This window comes from Macaca nemestrina, chromosome X, assembly GCF_043159975.1.
Source record: "Macaca nemestrina isolate mMacNem1 chromosome X, mMacNem.hap1, whole genome shotgun sequence".
Lineage (NCBI taxonomy): Eukaryota > Metazoa > Chordata > Mammalia > Primates > Cercopithecidae > Macaca > Macaca nemestrina.
The window spans coordinates 121502820-121509732 of NC_092145.1; the positions used below are offsets into that span (position 1 = coordinate 121502820).

Consider the following 6913-nt stretch of genomic DNA (forward strand, 5'->3'; position numbering starts at 1 on the left):
CAACTTGCAAACTTTTGACTTTATGATGGTGCAAAAGTGATACACATTCAATATAAACCATAATCCCATTATAAGTTTTAAGGAGCTCCTCAACTTATGATGGAGTCACATCCTAACAAGCCTGTAATATAGTCAGAAAATTGTAAGTTGAATCATGGTAACTTGGGGAATGTATTTCATTTTTTTTAGAGTATATAGAAATGGTAGTTTTTAAATTTCAGCTTACAAATGTTCATTGCTAATATGTAGAAACATGATTGACTTTCTATTTCATCAATGTATTCTTAACCTCTCCTAAAATCGCTCATTTTTTAAGGAGTTCTGAATTGTTTTGTTTTGTTTTTTATTCTTCCAGGTTTTTTATGTAAACCACAATGTCATCTGCAAATAGGAACAGTTGTATTTTTTCCTCTTTAATCTTTATCTCTTTTGATTTCTTGCCTTATTGAACTGGCTAAGATTTCCACTATGATGCTGAATAGTAGTGAGAGTAGACATCCTTGCTTTGTTCTCAATCTTACGGGAAGCATTCAGTCTTTCACCATGAAGCATATTATCTAGTGCTTGCTTCGGCAGCATGTATACTAAGTTTAGAACAATATGGAGAAGATTAGCATGGCTACTGTGCAAGGAGGACACACAAATTTGTGAAATATTCCATATTTTTACACTATAAAGCAACTACATAAACAAGTCTGCAAAATAACCAGCTAACATCATGATGACAGGATAAAATCCACACATATAAATACTAACCTTAAATTTAAATGGGCTAAATGCCCAAATTAAAAGACACAGAGTGGCAAGCTAAAAAAAGATCCAAGACCCACTGGTATGCTGTCTTTAAAAGACCCATCTCACATGCAATGACACACATAGGCTCAAAATGAAGGTATGGAGGAAAATCTACAAAACAAATGAAAAACAGAAAAAAGCAGAGGTTCAATTCCTATTTTTGAAAAAAACTGACTTCAAACCAACAAAGATAAAAACAGACAGAGAAGGGCATTATATAATGATAAAGGGTTCAATTCAACAAGAAGATTTAACTAACCTAAATATATATGCACCCAACACAGCAGCACCCAGATTTATAAAGGAAGTTCTAGAGACCTGCAAAGAGACTTAGACTCCCAGACAATACTAGTGGAAGACTTTAACACCCCACTAACAACATTGCATGGATCATCGAGACAGAAAATTTAAAAATATATTCAGGACCTGAACTCAGCACTGGATAAAATAGACATGATAGATATCTACAGAACTCTCCACCCTAAAACAACAGAAAATACATTCTTCTCATCACCAAATAGCGCTTGCTCTAAAATTGATCACATAATCGGAGCAAAACACTTCCTGGTAAATGCAAAAGAACTGAAATCATAACAAACAGTCTCTCAGACCACAGCACGATCAAATACAAAATCAAAAGTAAGAAATTCATTCAAAACCACACAATTAGATGAAAATTTAATAACCTGCTTCTGAATGACTTTTGGGTAAATAATGAAATTAAGGAAGAAATCAAGAAGTTCTTTGAAACTAATGAGAACACAGAGACCACGTGCCAGAATCTCTAGGACACAGCTAAGGCAGTGTTAAGATGGAAATGTACAGCACTAAATGACCAGATCAAAAAGTTAGAAAGACCTCAGCTTAACAACCAAACTCAAAACTGAAAGAATGAGAGAACCAAGAGCAAACAAATCCCAAAGCTAGCAGAAGACAAAAATTACCCCAAATCAGAGCTGAACTGAAGGAGATAGAGACATTAAAAAACCATTCAAAAGATCCACAAATTCAGGAGATGGATTTTTGAAAAAATTAATAAAATAAATCAACTGCTAACTACACTAATAAAGAAGACAGAAGATTCAAATAAACATAATAAGAAAAACAAGAGGGATATTACCACTAACCCCACAGAAATAGACAACCATCAGAGAATATTACGAATACTTCTATGCATGTAAACTAGAAAATTTAGAAGAAATTGATAAATTCCTGGACATATATACCCTCCTAAGACTGAACCAGGAAGAAATTGAATCCCTGAACAGACCAATAACATGTTTTGAAATTGAGGCAGTAATAAATAACTTACCAACCAAACAAAACAAAACAAAACAAAACAAAACAGCCCAGGACTAGACGTATTCACACCTGAATTCTATCAGATGTACAAAGAAGAGTTGGTAACATTCTTACTTAAAGTATTCCAAAATATTGAGGAGGAGGGACTCCTCTCTAACTCATTCTATGAGGCCAGCATTATCCTGATACCAAAACCTTGCAGAGATAAAAACAAAACAAAACAAAACTTCAGGCCAATATCCTTGATGAACATCAATGCAAAAATCCTCAACAAAATACTGCCAAACCAAATCCAGCAGCACATCAAAAAGAAGGTTATCCACCATGATCAAGTCAGCTTCATCCCCAGGATGCAAGGTTGGTTCAACATACACAAATCAATAAATTTGATACATCACATAAACAGAACTAAAGACAAAAACCACATGATTATCTCAATAGATGCAGAAAAGGCTTTTGATAAAATTCAATATCCATTCATGTTATGAACTCTCAATAAACTAAGTATTGAAGGAACATACCTCAAAATAGCAGGAGCCATATATGACAAACCCACAGCCAACATCATACTAAATGGGCAAAAAAAGCTGGAAACATTTCCCTTGAAAACCAGCACAAGATGCCCTCTCTCACCATTCCTATTCAACATAGTATTGGAAGTTCTGGCCAAGGCAATCAGTCAAGAGGAAGAAATAAAGGGCATCCAAATGGGAAGAAAGGAAATCAAACTATCCCTGTTAGCAGATGACATGATCCTATATCTAGAAAACCCCATCATCTCAGCCCAAAAGCTTCTTAAGCTAATAAAAAACTTCAGCAAAGTCTCGGGATACAAAATCAATGCCCAGAAATAACTGGCATTCCTATACACCAATAACAGTCATTCCAATAGCCAAATCAGGATTGAATTCCCATTCACAATTGCCACAAAAAAGAATGAAATACCTAGGAATACAGCTAACTAGGAAGGTGAAAGAGCTCTACAGGAACTACAAATCACTGCTAAAGAAATCAGAGATGGTACAAACAACTGGAAAACCTTTTCATGCTCATGGATAGGAAGAATCAACGTGGTTTAAATGGGTATATTGACCAAAACAATTCATGCATTCAATACTATTCCTATTAAACTACCATTGACATTCTTCACAGAACTAGAGAAAACTACTTTACAATTCATATGGAATCAAAAAGCCTGAACAGCCAAGGCAATCCTAAGTGAAAAGAACAAAGCTAGAGGTATCCCGCTACCCAACTTTAAACTATACTGTAGGGCTACAATAACCAAAACAGCATGGTATTGGTACAAAAACAGACACATACACTAATGGAACAGAATAGAGAACCCAGAAATATGACTGCACACTTACAACTATCTGATCTTCTCCAAACCTGACAAAACAAGCAATGGGGAAAGGATTCCCTATTCAATAAGTGGTGCCAGGATAACTGGCTAGGCAGTGCAGGAGATTGAAACCAAACCCCTTCCTTACATCATATACAAAAATTAACTCAAGATGGATTAAGGACTTAAACGTAAAACCCAAAAGTATAAAAACCTTGGAAGACTACCTAGGCAATACCATTTAGGACATAGGCACAGGCAAAGATTTCATGACAAAGACGCCAAAAGCAATTGCAGCAAAAGCAAAAATTGACAACGTGGGTCTAATTAAAGAGCTTCTGCAGAGCAAAAGAAACTATCAACAGAATAAACCGACAATCTACACAATGGGAGAAAATTTGTGCATACTATAAATCTGATAAATGTCTAATATCCAGCATCTATGAGGAACTTAAACAAATTTACAAGAATAAAAACCCATAAAATCGTGCGCAAATGACACAGACAGTTTTTTAAAAAGAACATACATGCAGCCCATAAGCATATTTTAAAAAGCTCAACATCACTGATCATTAGAGAAATGCAAGTCAAAACCACAATGAGATAGCATCTCACACCAGTCAGAATGTCTATTACTAAAAAGTCAAAAGATAACAGATGCTGGCAAGGTTGTGGAGAAAAAGGAATGCTTAAACACTGTTGGTGGGAGTGTAAATTAGTTCAGCCGTTGTGGAAGACAGTGTGGCAGTTCCTCAAAGACCTAAAGACAGAAATACTATTCATCCTAGCAATCCCATTATTGGGAATAAAAGAATAAAGGAATAAAAATCATTCTATTATAAAGACACATGCACATGTATGTTCATTGGAGCACTATTCACAATACATGCAATCATCCTAAATCCCCATCAATGACAGACTGGATAAAGAAAATGTGGCACATATACACCATGGAATACTGTGCAGCCATAAAAATTAACAAGATCTTGTCCTTTGCAGGGACATGGATGGAGCTGGAGCCCATTATCCTTAGCATACTAACGCAGGAACAGAAAACCAAATACCGCATGTTGTCCCTTGTAAGTGGAAGCTAAATGATGAGAACACATGGACACATTAGAGGTGAACTATACACACTGGGCCCTATCAGAGGGTGGAGGGTGGGAGGAGGAAGAGGGTCAAGAAAAACAACTAATGGGTACTAGGCTTAACACCTGGGTGAAATAACGTACAAAATAATGTGTAGAACAAACTCCCATGACACGCGTTTACCTGTGTTACAAACCTGAATTTTTACCCCTGAACTTAAAAGGTGTTTTTGTTTTGTTTTGTTTTGTTTTGTTTTGTTTGTTTTTTGAGATGGAGTCTTGCTCTGTCGCCCAAGCTAGAGTGCAGTGGCACGATCTCAGCTCACTGCAACCCCTGCCTCCCAGGTTCAAGTGATTCTCCTGCCTCAGCCTCCCGAATAGCTGGGATTATAGGCATGTGCCACCATGCCCAGCTAATTTTTGTATTTTTAGTACAGATAGTGTTTCACCATGTTGGCCAGGCTGGTCTCGAACTCCTGATCTCAAGTGATCCGCCCCCCCACCACCCCCGCCTTGGCCTCCCAAAGTGCTGGCATTACAGGCATGAGCCATATCATGCCTGGCCGAATAAAAGTTTTTAAAAAGTATAGTATCTATAGGTTTTCTGTAGATGCCCTTTATCAGGTTGAGTGAGTTTCCTTCTATCAGGTTGGTGCAAATGCAATTGCTGTTACTTTTAAAGGCAAAAGCCACAATTACATTTGCACCAACCTAATGTTTCTAGTTTGTGGAAAGGTTTTTATCATGAGTGAATTTTAAATTGTGTCAAATGCCTTTTATTTTATTTTATTTTATTTTATATTTTATTATTACACTTTAAGTTCTAGGGTATGTGTGCACAACATGCAGGTTTGTTACATAGGTATATATGTGCCATGTTGGTTTGCTGCACCCATCAACTTGTCATTTACATCAAATGCCTTTTATGCATCAATTGATAAAATCATATGATTTCTTTTCTTTTGACTATCTATGTGGTGGATTCCATTGAGTGACTTTTGAATATTGGACCAGGTTTGCATTCCCAATTTAAAACCCACTTGATTGTAGTGTGTTCTTTTTATATATTACTAGATTTGATTTTCTAATACCGTTTGAGGATGTTCGTGTCTTCATGAAAATATTTGTCTGCTTTTTTCTATTCTTGTACTGCCCTTTTCTGGTTTTGATATCAGTGTAACAATGTTGGCCTCACAAAATAAATTTGGAAGTGTTCATATGCTTCCATATTCTAGAAGAGATTGTATATAATTGGTGTTACTTCTTATACAAGTTATTTATTTCATCTTGGGTGAATATCGGTCGTTCACGGTTTGCAAGGAAGTGGTCCATATCTTCTACATTGTAAAATCCATGTGGGTAGGGTTGTTCTTCATAGTATTCATTTATTATCTTCTTAATGCCAATAGGATTTTTTTTGTATTGTCCCTTCATTCGTTACTAACATTGTCAATTTGGGTTATTTCTTTACTTCTTTGTAAATATTGGTAGAGATTTATCAATTCCATAAGTCTTTTCAAAGAACAGCTTTTGGTTTACTGCTCTCAATTTCATGGATTCTGTCTTATCTTTATTTACTTCCCTCTGCTTGCATTGCCTTAGTTATGTACTTCTTTTTCTAGAATGTTATGGTGTAAGCTTGATTAATTTAGACCTTTATTCTTGTCAGATATAAGCATTTAATGCTATAAATTTACCTATTAGCACTGCTCTAGCTGTATCCCACATATTTTGAATATTGTATTTTTATCTATGCTTAGTTTAAAATATTTTCTAATTTTCCTTGGGACATTTTTTTGACTGATAGATTATTTAGGAGTGTGTGGTTAATTTTCAAGTGTTTGAAAAGCTTTCTTTTATCTTACTGTTATTGAGTTATAGTTGAATTCCATTGTGATCAGAGAACATACTTTGTATGATTTCAAACATTTTAAATTTATAAAAATCTGTTTTATAACCTAAGATATGGTCTACGTTGGTGAATATTCCATATTTACTTGAAAATAATGTATATACTGCTGTTTTTAGGTAAAATGTTCTAAAAATGTCAATTAGATCCAATTGGTCGATGGTGTTGTTGAGTCCTCCTATATTCTTGCTCATTTTCTGTGAACTAGGTCTATAAATTACTGAGAAGGGAGTGTTGATGTCTTCAACTACAATTGTGGACTTGTCTATTTGTCATTTCAAGTTAGTCAGTTTTTCCTTCATGTGTTTTGTTGTTCTACTTTTAGATGCATATACGTACATATTTAGTATTGTTATGTTCTCTCAGCAATTGGCTCTTTCATCATTATGTAATTTCTCTCTTGATATCTGGTCATTTTCTTAGCTCTGAGGTCTACCTGATGTTAGTATATTCAGTCCAGCTTTCTTTTGATTA

General features: G+C 35.2%; 1 non-coding gene across 1 annotated transcript; it reads left to right on the plus strand.

Moving 5' to 3' along the window:
- The first annotated feature begins 560 nt into the window (after window positions 1-560).
- Window positions 561-667, plus strand: LOC112423561 (U6 spliceosomal RNA). Its single transcript, XR_003014032.1, has one exon. It is a non-coding gene; the product is annotated as a U6 spliceosomal RNA (small nuclear RNA).
- The last annotated feature ends 6246 nt before the right edge of the window (window positions 668-6913 follow it).